The sequence below is a fragment of the Rattus norvegicus genome, chromosome 6 (genome assembly GCF_021556685.1).
Source record: "Rattus norvegicus strain SHRSP/BbbUtx chromosome 6, alternate assembly SHRSP_T2T, whole genome shotgun sequence".
Classification (NCBI taxonomy): Eukaryota; Metazoa; Chordata; class Mammalia; order Rodentia; family Muridae; genus Rattus; species Rattus norvegicus.
In genome coordinates this window covers 89,578,903-89,592,500 of record NC_141539.1, presented here as the reverse complement: position 1 = coordinate 89,592,500, position 13,598 = coordinate 89,578,903, and positions in this window count along the sequence as shown.

The following is a 13,598-nucleotide window of genomic DNA, read 5'->3' as shown; positions in this document are numbered from 1 at the left end:
AATGAGGTAAACCAGACAGAAAAGAACATATGTGGTATGTACTCACTGATAAGTGGATAATAGTCCAAAACCTCACAATGCCCAGGATACAACCTACAGACCATATGGAGCCTAGGAGGAAGGAAGACCATGTTGTGGATGCTTCAGTCCTGCACTGAGGGGAGAACAGAATGGTAGTGGTTGGCGGAGGGTGGGGAGACCTGGGAGGGAGAGAGGATCGGGAGGAAATAGAAGGAGCAGTACCAGGTACTGGAGGGGACAGGAGAGAGGTACAGAGTGTCAGGAAATCGAATAAAAATATGTAGCAGGAGGGGATGAGGAAATGGGGATAGCCACTGGAGGGTCCCAGATGCCAGGGAAATGAGAGACTCCCAGGACCCAGAGCAGATGATTTTAGCAGAAAAGGGGAGATAGAACCTGTAGAGACCATTTCGAATAGATAAGCACAGCCCCCAGTCGAGGGATGAGGCCACCCACTCATCTCAAAGTTTTTAACGCAAAAATGTTCTTATCCAAAGGAAGAACAGGGACAAAAAATGGAGTAGAGACTGAAGGAAAGGCCATCTGGGGACTGCACCACCTGGGGATCCATCCTGTCTGCAGACACCAACCTGGACGGACGCTGTTGCTGTTGCCAAGAGGCACTAGCTGACAGGAACCTGGTGTGGCTGCTCCTTGGGAGGTTCAGCCAGCAACTGACCAATGCAGCTGTGGATGCTTGGAGCCAACCATCAGACTGAGCTCGGGGACCCTCATGGGAGAGCTTGTGGAAGAACTGGAGGAGCTGAGGAGGTCGCAATCCCATAGGAAGAACATCAGCTAACTGGATCACCCAGGGATCCCAGGGCCTAGACCGCAAACCACGGAGTGTACAGAGAGGGATCCATACCTCCAGATACATATGTAGCAGAGAATGGCCTTGTCTGACATCAATTGGAAGAGAAGCCCTAAGTCCTGTGGAAGTTTGATGCCCCAATGTAGGGAGATACTGGACCGGTGGGACGGGAGAGGGTGGGTGGATGGGGGATCACCCTCATAGAGGCAAAGTGAAGGGAGGAGAGGGAGATTGTGGGACGAGGGGCTTGTGGAGGTGTAACTGGGAAGTGGAATATCATTTGAGATGTAAATGAATGGAATTAATTAATATAACAAAAAACACAACGGTCCTTGATATTTTTTAAAAAGGTCACAGAACTCTTAAATGTCTGTGGAGTAAAGTACATTAGCCTTCGCTACTCCCCTTCTTTGCTAAGAGGGGGTCTTATGGCTGACCCTCAGAAAATGAGCTTCCACATTCTAAGCTAGCTTGTTTTTGAAGATGGAAGCATTTTTTCAACGTATGCTTTACAGCTGCTTAGTGGCTCATGAAATTGATTTTTCAATCTTATTGTATGTTTGTATATAAATATACATGTGTTGGGCCAAGGTATTAAATGCATTTTTTTGCTGTTAATCACAAGTCAGAGAAAGGTTTTTAGGGTTCTGGGAATTGTGTATGACACACACTCTACCACCAGGTTGTATCTTCAACCCCCTGCAAACCAAAATGTTTGAAGAATACTAATATAATCTAACAGGGAATGTTATACATGTAAAAAAAAAAGCTACATTGACATCTAGCCACAAAAAGCTATGTGGAGATAACTTTTAGCAAATAAGGAAAAGAAATGAGGTATCTGCTTTGCATACATACCTCATAGTTAATAACAAAGTAGTGTCAGTTATTACTGTAATAGCTCAGCTTGCTCCTTATATTGGAAGGATCCAAAGAACACTCCAAATGTGCATGTTATATGATGTCTTCCCTTGAGCAATTACTATATAATGCCTCTCGTTTTACCCATGTCTATAATAAGGCTTTCACTGTGATCATGGAAAAGTGAATGTATTCATGTAAAGAATTTAGAATTGTGAATTGTCCACATATAGAATGCATACATGAAAGGGATGTTTCTTATTAATATGAGACCTACTTAGAGTAAATTTGTTGAGACTTAGACCACACAGCATAGACCATTACCTCATATGATTTAAAAGAGAATGCCCTAAAGAAATAAGCTGCCTGTAATGATAAGCTATTTGTAAGCACTGAGTAAAAGCCCACAAGTGGCCAAATACAACTTACAAGAAGTATAGACTATATCCGGTTCCTGTCAGCATGCACTTCTTAGCTTCATCCATCTTATCTAGTTTTGATGGCTGATATATATATACACATGGGCCACATGTGGGGCAGGCTTTGAATGGCTGTTCCTTCAGTCTCTCCTCTAAACTTTGCCTCCCTATCCCCTTCTATGGATATTTTTGTTCCCCTTTTTAAGGAGTGAAGCATCCGCATTTTGGTCATCCTTCTTCTTGAGTTTCATGTGTGGAAGGAGAAGACCTTGGTCCTGCCAAGGTTGGACCCCCGGTGTAGGGGATTGGGGGGGGGGGCGTAAGGGGGTGAATGGGGAAGTGAACACCCTTATAGAAGGAGAGGGAGAGGGGCTAGGGAACTTATGGACAGGAAACCGGGAAAGGGAATAACATTTGAAATGTAAATAAGAAATACCCAATTAAAAAACAAAAGAAGTATAGACTAGAGTGTGAAATCTGCTTTGCTGTTTCCTCCTTATGCATCCTAGAAAGGCTGGCTCCACTGATAACAGACTGCCTTGAATATTAACCTAGAACAAGTGGTTCATTACATTGCTGCTCATTATTTTACATTTCTCTGACCAGCATTCTTAGATGTTATTTTGGGCTATATATTCCAAAGTCATCAGTTGACAAGGTTGGTTGTTTGCTATACTTCTAAGCTGTGTCTTTAAAGTTATTCAAAGAACATGATTCTGAGAAAATCATTTTTTCCCTCACAAATCTAAAAGAAATAGAAAGGCAAAGAAAAACATACAGAACATCCCACAGAGCAGAATAAATCAATTTCACTTGAGTCTCACCTCTTTATCCCCAAACATGGTCATTATGCTACTTAGACTTGACATAAGTGGGAGCAGAAAATGCATGAGGGAGGAGAATCTGGGTGGGTGTACTATTAAATACCATTTTCATAACTCTTAGCAATTTGACAATGGTACTTACACATACATTAAACTACTTAATCCAGACACACTGTGGTACCAAAGACATTCATCTACATTTTTTCAAATACGGAATAGAGGCTCAGAAGGATAAAAACAGCACCAAGACAAACTACAGTCTACCAGATGCTTTCATTTGCTGCACTGTTCCTCAGTTGACCCCAGACAACTAAAAGGTGTTAAGGGGTGGGGGGATGAACTCCAAAGCAAAACAAAACTATAAAGTGGCTGCTAGCTCAACCTCTTTTGGATTCACCAATGATTTTAATTCTTCGCAACACTGCATGCATCTCATAAGCACTTGCTTTGGTCAAAGCTCTCTGCTGCTATGCTAATTGTTATGTCACAAAGCCAACCAAAACAGTAGTGATAGCCAGCTAGAGCAGAATGAATATTCCATTTGTGTCCATCTTCTCTGAGCAAAGCTCATTTCTGTATCTTAACCTAACAGTTAATTAAATATATATTTTAATTCAGGGTCAATATTAGAAAAGGAGTTTATGTTTATTCTAGCTGTCAAGTATGGCCAGATAGTAACCAAAGAACACAGTGGTTCCTCCTGTAATCCTAGCACTTAAGAGACATGAGACACACCTTCTGGTTTCTGTCTGCACCTGGAAGCTAGCCCTGTGCCACAGCTCTCAATACCCAAATCCTGCCAAGAGGGAACTGGTCTCCCAGGAGTACTGACATGCAGACATACAGGATGGTCAAACCACTGTCTGAAACAGCAAGACATCAGAGATAACCAAATGATGAGAGGCAAGTGCAAGGACCTAAGCAAAAAGACCAAAGCCACTTGGCAGCATCAGAACCCAGTTATACACCACAGCAAGTCCTGGATACCCCAACACAAGCAAGATTCTGATTTAATATCACATCTCATGATGGTGACAGAGCACTTTAAGAACATGAGTAACTCCCTTAAAGAAATGCAAGACGGGATCCCGGCCTGCAGCAGCTCTCTGCTCCCAGACCCCGTGAGAGAGAGAGACCCAACCACCTGGTCAGGTGGGCACTCCTGAGGCTGCAGAGCGGAAGAGACCACCAACTGCTCACCCCTGCCCACATCCCTGGCCCAAGAGGAAACTGTATAAGGCCTCTGGGCTCCCGTAGGGGAGGGCCCAGGAGCGGCAGGACCCCTGCCTGAGACACCGCCAGAACCTGAAGGAAACAGACCAGATAAACAGTTCTCTGCACCCAAATCCCGTGGGAGGGAGAGCTAAACCTTCAGAGAGGCAGACACGCCTGGGAAACCAGAAGAGACTGCTCTCTGCACACACATCTCGGACGCCAGAGGAAAAAGCCAAAGACCATCTGGAACCCTGGTGCACTGAAGCTCCCGGAAGGGGCAGCACAGGTCTTCCTGGTTGCTGCCCCTGCAGAGAGCCCGTGGGCAGCACCCCACGAGCGAACTTGAGCCTGGGGACCACAGGTAAGACCAAATTTTCTGCTGCAAGAAAGCTGCCTGGTGAACTCAAGACACAGGCCCACAGGAACAGCTGAAGACCTGTAGAGAGGAAAAACTACACGCCCGAAAGCAGAACATTCTGTCCCCATAACTGACTGAAAGAGAGGAAAACAGGTCTACAGCACTCCTGACACACAGGCTTATAGGACAGTCTAGCCACTGTCAGAAATAGCAGAACAAAGTAACACTAGAGATAATCTGATGGCGAGAGGCAAGTGCAGGACCCAAGCAACAGAAACCAAGACTACATGGCACCATCGGAGCCCAATTCTCCCATCAAAACAAACATGGAATATCCAAACACACCAGAAAAGCAAGATCTAGTTTCAAAATCATTTTTGATCATGATGCTGGAGGACTTCAAGAAAGACGTGAAGAACTCCCTTACACAACAAGTAGAAGCCTACAGAGAGGAATCGCAAAAATGCCTGAAAGAACTCCAGGAAAACATAAATAAACAAGTAGAAGCCCATAGAGAGGAGACACAAAAATCCCTGAAAGAATTCCAGGAAAACATAAATAAACAAGTAGAAGCCCATAGAGAGGAGACACAAAAATCCCTGAAAGAATTCCAGGAAAACACAATCAAACAGTTGAAGGAATTAAAAATGGAAATAGAAGCAATCAAGAAAGAACACATGGAAACAACCCTGGATATAGAAAACCAAAAGAAGAGACAAGGAGCTGTAGATACAAGCTTCACCAACAGAATACAAGAGATGGAAGAGAGAATCTCAGGAGCAGAAGATTCCATAGAAATCATTGACTCAACTGTCAAAGATAATGTAAAGCGGAAAAAGCTACTGGTCCAAAACATACAGGAAATCCAGGACTCAATGAGAAGATCAAACCTAAGGATAATAGGTATAGAAGAGAGTGAAGACTCCCAGCTCAAAGACCAGTAAATATCTTCAACAAAATCATAGAAGAAAACTTCCCTAACCTAAAAAAAGAGATACCCATAGACATACAAGAAGCCTACAGAACTCCAAATAGATTGGACCAGAAAAGAAACACCTCCCGTCACATAATCAAAACACCAAACGCACAAAATAAAGAAAGAATATTAAAAGCAGTAAGGGAAAAAGGTCAAGTAACATATGAAGGCAGACCTATCAGAATCACACCAGACTTTTCGCCAGAAACTATGAAGGCCAGAAGATCCTGGACTGATGTCATACAGACCCTAAGAGAACACAAATGCCAGCCCAGGTTACTGTATCCAGCAAAACTCTCAATTAACATAGATGGAGAAACCAAGATATTCCATGACAAAACCAAATTTACACAATATCTTTCTACAAATCCAGCACTACAAAGGATAATAAATGGTAAAGCCCAACATAAGGAGGCAAGATATACCCTAGAAGAAGCAAGAAACTAATCGTCTTGGCAACAAAACAAAGAGAATGAAAGCACACAAACATAACCTCACATCCAAATATGAATATAACGGGAAGCAATAATCACTATTCCTTAATATCTCTCAATATCAATGGCCTCAACTCCCCAATAAAAAGACATAGATTAACAAACTGGATACGCAACGAGGACCCTGCATTCTGCTGCCTACAGGAAACACACCTCAGAGACAAAGACAGACACTACCTCAGAGTGAAAGGCTGGAAAACAACTTTCCAAGCAAATGGTCAGAAGAAGCAAGCTGGAGTAGCCATTCTAATATCAAATAAAATCAATTTTCAACTAAAAGTCATCAAAAAAGATAAAGAAGGACACTTCATATTCATCAAAGGAAAAATCCACCAAGATGAAGTCTCAGTCCTAAATATCTATGCCCCAAATACAAGGGCACCTACATATGTAAAAGAAACCTTATTAAAGCTCAAAACACACATTGCACCTCACACAATAATAGTGGGAGATTTCAACACCCCACTCTCATCAATGGACAGATCATGGAAACAGAAATTAAACAGAGATGTAGACAGACTAAGAGAAGTCATGAGCCAAATGGACTTAACGGATATTTATAGAACATTCTATCCTAAAGCAAAAGGATATACCTTCTTCTCAGCTCCTCATGGTACTTTCTCCAAAATTGACCATATAATTGGTCAAAAAACGGGCCTCAACAGGTACAGAAAGATAGAAATAATCCCATGCGTGCTATCGGACCACCACGGCCTAAAACTGGTCTTCAATAACAATAAGGGAAGAATGCCCACATATACGTGGAAATTGAACAATGCTCTACTCAATGATAACCTGGTCAAGGAAGAAATAAAGAAAGAAATTAAAAACTTTTTAGAATTTAATGAAAATGAAGGTACAACATACCCAAACTTATGGGACACAATGAAAGCTATGCTAAGAGGAAAAATCACAGCGCTGAGTGCCTGCAGAAAGAAACAGGAAAGAGCATATGTCAGCAGCTTGACAGCACACCTAAAAGCTCTAGAACAAAAAGAAGCAAATACACCCAGGAGGAGTAGAAGGCAGGAAATAATCAAACTCAGAGCTGAAATCAACCAAGTAGAAACAAAAAGGACCATAGAATGAATCAACAGAACCAAAAGTTGGTTCTTTGAGAAAATCAACAAGATAGATAAACCCTTAGCCAGACTAACGAGAGGACCCAGAGAGTGTGTCCAAATTAACAAAATCAGAAATGAAAAGGGAGACATAACAACAGATTCAGAGGAAATTCAAAAAATCATCAGATCTTACTATAAAAACCTTTATTCAACAAAACTTGAAAATCTTCAGGAAATGGACAATTTCCTAGACAGATACCAGGTATCGAAGTTAAATCAGGAACAGATAAACCAGTTAAACAACCCCATAACTCCTAAGGAAATAGAAGCAGTCATTAAAGGTCTCCCAACCAAAAAGAGCGCAGGTCCAGACGGGTTTAGTGCAGAATTCTATCAAACCTTCATAGAAGACCTCATACCAATATTATCCAAACTATTCCACAAAATTGAAACAGATGGAGCCCTACCGAATTCCTTCTACGAAGCCACAATTACTCTTATACCTAAACCACACAAAGACACAACAAAGAAAGAGAACTTCAGACCAATTTCCCTTATGAATATCGACGCAAAAATACTCAATAAAATTCTGGCAAACCGAATTCAAGAGCACATCAAAACAATCATCCACCATGACCAAGTAGGCTTCATCCCAGGCATGCAGGGATGGTTTAATATACGGAAAACCATCAACGTGATCCATTATATAAACAAACTGAAAGAACAAAACCACATGATCATTTCATTAGATGCTGAGAAAGCATTTGACAAAATTCAACACCCCTTCATGATAAAAGTCCTGGAAAGAATAGGAATTCAAGGCCCATACCTAAACATAGTAAAAGCCATATACAGCAAACCAGTTGCTAACATTAAACTAAATGGAGAGAAACTTGAAGCAATCCTACTAAAATCAGGGACTAGACAAGGCTGCCCACTCTCTCCCTACTTATTCAATATAGTTCTTGAAGTTCTAGCCAGAGCAATCAGACAACATAAGGAGATCAAGGGGATACAGATCGGAAAAGAAGAGGTCAAAATATCACTATTTGCAGACGACATGATAGTATATTTAAGTGATCCCAAAAGTTCCACCAGAGAACTACTAAAGCTGATAAACAACTTCAGCAAAGTGGCTGGGTATAAAATTAACTCAAATAAATCAGTTGCCTTCCTCTATACAAAAGAGAAACAAGCCGAGAAAGAAATTAGGGAAACGACACCCTTCATAATAGACCCAAATAATATAAAGTACCTCGGTGTAAATTTAACCAAGCAAGTAAAAGATCTGTACAATAAGAACTTCAAGACACTGAGGAAAGAAATTGAAGAAGACCTCAGAAGATGGAAAGATCTCCCATGCTCATGGATTGGCAGGATTAATATAGTAAAAATGGCCATTTTACCAAACGCAATCTACAGATTCAATGCAATCCCCATCAAAATACCAATCCAATTCTTCAAAGAGTTAGACAGAACAATTTGCAAATTCATCTGGAATAACAAAAAACCCAGGATAGCTAAAGCTATCCTCAACAATAAAAGGACTTCAGGGGGAATCACTATCCCTGAACTCAAGCAGTATTACAGAGCAATAGTGATAAAAACTGCATGGTATTGGTACAGAGACAGACAGATAGACCAATGGAATAGAATTGAAGACCCAGAAATGAACCCACACACCTATGGTCACTTGATTTTTGACAAAGGAGCCAAAACCATCCAATGGAAAAAAGATAGCATTTTCAGCAAATGGTGCTGGTTCAACTGGAGGGCAACATGTAGAAGAATGCAGATCGATCCATCCTTATCACCCTGTACAAAGCTTAAGTCCAAGTGGATCAGGGACCTCCACATCAAACCAGACACACTCAAACTAATAGAAGAAAAACTAGGGAAGCATCTGGAACACATGGACACTGGAAAAAATTTCCTGAACAAAACACCAATGGCTTATGCTCTAAGATCAAGAATCGACAAATGGGATCTCATAAAACTGCAAAGCTTCTGTAAGGCAAAGGACACTGTGGTTAGGACAAAATGGCAACCAACAGATTGGGAAAAGATCTTTACCAATCCTACAACAGATAGAGGCCTTATATCCAAAATATACAAAGAACTCAAGAAGTTAGACCGCAGGGAAACAAATAATCCTATTAAAAAATGGGGTTCAGAGCTAAACAAAGAATTCACAGATGAGGAATGCCGAATGGCTGAGAAACACCTAAAGAAATGTTCAACATCTTTAGTCATAAGGGAAATGCAAATCAAAACAACCCTGAGATTTCACCTCACACCAGTGAGAATGACTAAGATCAAAAACTCAGGTGACAGCAGATGCTGGCGAGGATGTGGAGAAAGAGGAACACTCCTCCATTGTTGGTGGGATTGCAGACTGGTACAACCATTCTGGAAATCAGTCTGGAGGTTCCTCAGAAAATTGGACATTGAACTGCCTGAGGATCCAGCTATACCTCTCTTGGGCATATACCCAAAAGATTCCTCAACATACAAAAGAGACACGTGCTCCACTATGTTCATCGCAGCCTTATTTATAATAGCCAGAAACTGGAAAGAACCCAGATGCCCTTCAACAGAGGAATGGATACAGAAAATGTGGTACATCTACACAATGGAATATTACTCAGCTATCAAAAACAACGAGTTTATGAAATTCGTAGGCAAATAGTTGGAACTGGAAAATATCATCCTGAGTGAGCTAACCCAATCACAGAAAGACATACATGGTATGCACTCATTGATAAGTGGCTATTAGCCCAAATGCTTGAATTACCCTAGATCCCTAGAACAAACGAAACTCAAGATGGATGATCAAAATGTGAATGCTTCACTCCTTCTTTAAATGAGGAAAAAGAATACCCTTGGCAGGGAAGGGAGAGGCAAAGATTAAAACAGAAACTAAAGGAACACCCATTCAGAGCCTGCCCCACATGTGGCCCATACATATACAGCCACCCAATTAGACAAGATGGATGAAGCAAAGCCATGCAGACCAACAGGAGCCGGATGTAGATCGCTCCTGAGAGACACAGCCAGAATACAGCAAATACAGAGGCGAATGCCAGCAGCAAACCACTGAACTGAGAATAGGTCCCCCGTTGAAGGAATCAGAGAAAGAACTGGAAGAGCTTGAAGGTGCTCGAGACCCCAAAAGTACAACAATGTCAAGCAACCAGAGCTTCCAGGGACTAAGCCACTTCCTAAAGACTATACATGGACTGACCCTGGACTCTGACCCCATAGGTAGCAATGAATATCCTAGTAAGAGCACCAGTGGAAGGGGAAGCCCTGGTCCTGCTAAGACTGAACCCCCAGTGAACTAGACTATGGGGGGAGGGCGGCAATGGGGGGAGTGTTGGGAGGGGAACACCCATGAGGAAGGGGAGGGGGGAGGGGGATGTTTGTCCGGAAACCGGGAAAGGGAATAACACTTGAAATGTATATAAGAAATACTCAAGTTAATAAAAAAAAAAAAGAAAGAAGGAAATGCAAGACAACTCAGGTAAACAAGTAGAAGCCCTTAAAGAGAAAATACAAAAATCCCTTAAAGAATTACAGGAAAACACAACCAAACAGGTGAAAGAATTAAACAAAACCACCCAGGATCTAAAAATGGAAATAGAAACAATAAACAAATCACAAAGGGAGATAACCCTGGAGATAGAAAAACTAGGAAAGAGATCAGAAATCATAGATGCAAGCATCACCAACAGAATATGAGAGATAGAGGAGAGGATATCAGGGGCAGAAGATACCATAGAAAACATTGACAAAACAATCAAAGAAAATGCAAAATGCTAAAAGCTCTTAACCTAAAATATTCAGAAAATCCAAGACACGGTGAGAAGATAAAAACTAGGGGTAATAGGCATAGAAGAGAATGAAGACTCCCAATTTAAAGGGCCAGTAAGTATCTTCCACAAGATTATAGGAAGAAACTTTCCTAATCTAAAGAAAGAGATGCCCATAAACATACAAGAAGCCTACAGAACTCCAAAGAGATTGGACCAGAAAAGAAATTCCTCTCATCACATAATAGTCAAAACACCAAATGCATGAAACAAAGAAAGAATATTAAAAGCAGTAAGGGAAAAGGGGCAAGTAACATATAAAGGCAGATCTATTAGAATTACACTAGTGTTCTCAACAGACTATGAAAGCTTGAAGATCCTGGGCAGATGTCATATAGACCCTAAGAAAACACAAATGCCAGCCCAGGCTACTATACCTGGCAAATCTCTTAATTAACATAGATGGAGAAACCAAAATATTCCATGACAAAACCAATTTACACAGTATCTTTCCACAAATCCAGCCCTACAAAGGATAATAGATGGAAAACTCCAAAATAAGGAGGGAAACTATACCCTAGAAAAAGCAAGAAAGTAATCTTTTTTCAACTAACCCAAAAGAAGAGAGACACACAAACATAATTCCACCTCTAACAACAAAAGTAATAGGAAACAACAATTATTGGTCCCTAATAATTCTGAACATCAAGGGACTCAACTCCCCATTAAAAAGACATAGACTAACTAATTGGATGTATAAACAGGACCCAGCATTTTGCTGCATACAAGAAACACACTTCAGTGAAAAGACAGACCCTTCCTCAGAGTAAAAGTCTGGGAAAAAAATTTTCCAAGCAAATGGTCCCAAGAAACAAGTTGGAGTAGCTATTCTAATATCAAATAAAATTGACTTCAACCAAAGGTTATCAAAAAAGATAAGGAAGGACACTTCATATTCATCAAAGGAAAAATCCACCAAGATGAACTCTCAATTTTGAATATCTATTCTCCAAATGCAAGGACATGAACATTCATAAAAGAAACTTTACCAAAGATCAAAGCACATATTGCACCTCTTCAACACCTTATGGGTCAATCCGGGAAACAGAAACTAAACAGAGACACAGTGAAAATAACAGAAGTTATGAAACAAACGGATTTAACAGTCAGCTATAGAACATTTCATCCTAAAACAAAAGAATATACCTTCTTCTCAGCACCTCATGTACCTTCTCCAAAATTGACCATATAATCAGTCACAAATCAGGCTTCAACAGACCCAAGGAAATAGAAATAATCCCATGCGTTCTATCAGATCACCATGGACTAAGGCTGGTCTTTAATAACAACAGAAATGTCAGAAAGCCCACATAGACATGGAATCTGAACAACTCTCTACTCAATGATAACTTGGTCAAGGAAGAAATAAAAGAAGAAATTAAAGAGTTTTTAAAATTTAGTGAAAATGAAGGCACAACATACCCAAACTTATGGGACACAATGAAAGCAGTGCTAAGAGGAAAACTCATAGCTCTGAGTGCCTCCAAAAAGAAACTGGAGCGATCATACACTAACAGCTTGATAGCACACCTGAAACCTCTAGAACAGAAAGAATAAAATATACCTAAGAGGAGTAAATGGCAGGAAATAACCAAACTCAGGTCTGAAATCAACCAAGTAGAAACAAATAGAACTATACAAAGTATCAACAAAACCAGGATCTTGTTCTTTGAGAAAAGCAGCAAGATAGATAAACCCTTAGCCAGAATAACCAGACAGTTCCAAATTAACAAAATCAGAAATGAAAAGGGAGACGTAACAGAAACTGAGGAAATACAAAAAATTGTCAGATCTTACTACAAAAGCCTATACTCAACAAAACTGGAAAACCTAGATGAAATGGACAATTTTCTAAACAGATGTCAGGTACCAAAGTTAAATCAGGATCAGATAAACCATCTAAACAGTCTCATAACTCCTAAAGAAATAGAGGCAGTTATTAAATGTCTCCCACCCAAAAAAAAAAATCCCAGGACCAGATGAATTTAGTGCAGAATTCTATCAGATCTTTATAGAAGACCTAATACCAATAGTGTCCAAACTATTGAACAAAACAGAAACAGAAGGAACACTGCCTAATTCCTTCTATGAAGCCACAATTATGCTTATACCTAAACCATATAAAGACCCAACAAAGAAAGATAACTTCAGCCCAATTTCCCCTATGAATATCGATGCCAAAATATTAAGATTCTCCCAAACTGAATCCAAGAATACATCGTCTACCATGATCAAGTAAGCTTCATCCCAGGAATGCAGAGATGGTTCAATATACGTAAATCCACCAATGTAATCCACTATATAAACAAACTCAAAGAAAAAATCATATGATCATCTCATTAGATGCTGAAAAAGCATTTGACAAAATTCAACATTCCTTCATGATAAGTCTTGGAAAGATCAGGAATTCAAGGCCCATACCTAAAAATAGTAAAAGCAATATACAACAAACCAGTAGCCAACATCAACCTAAATGGAGAGAAATTTGAAACAATCCCACGAAACTCAGGGATAAGACAAGACTGCCCACTCTTTTCCTATCTGTTCAATATAGTACTTGAAGTCCTAGCCAGAGCAATAGACAACAAAAGGAGGTCAAAGAGATACAAATTTGAAAGGAAGAAGTCAAAATATCACTATTTGCAGATGATATGATAGTATATTTAAGTGACTGCAAAAG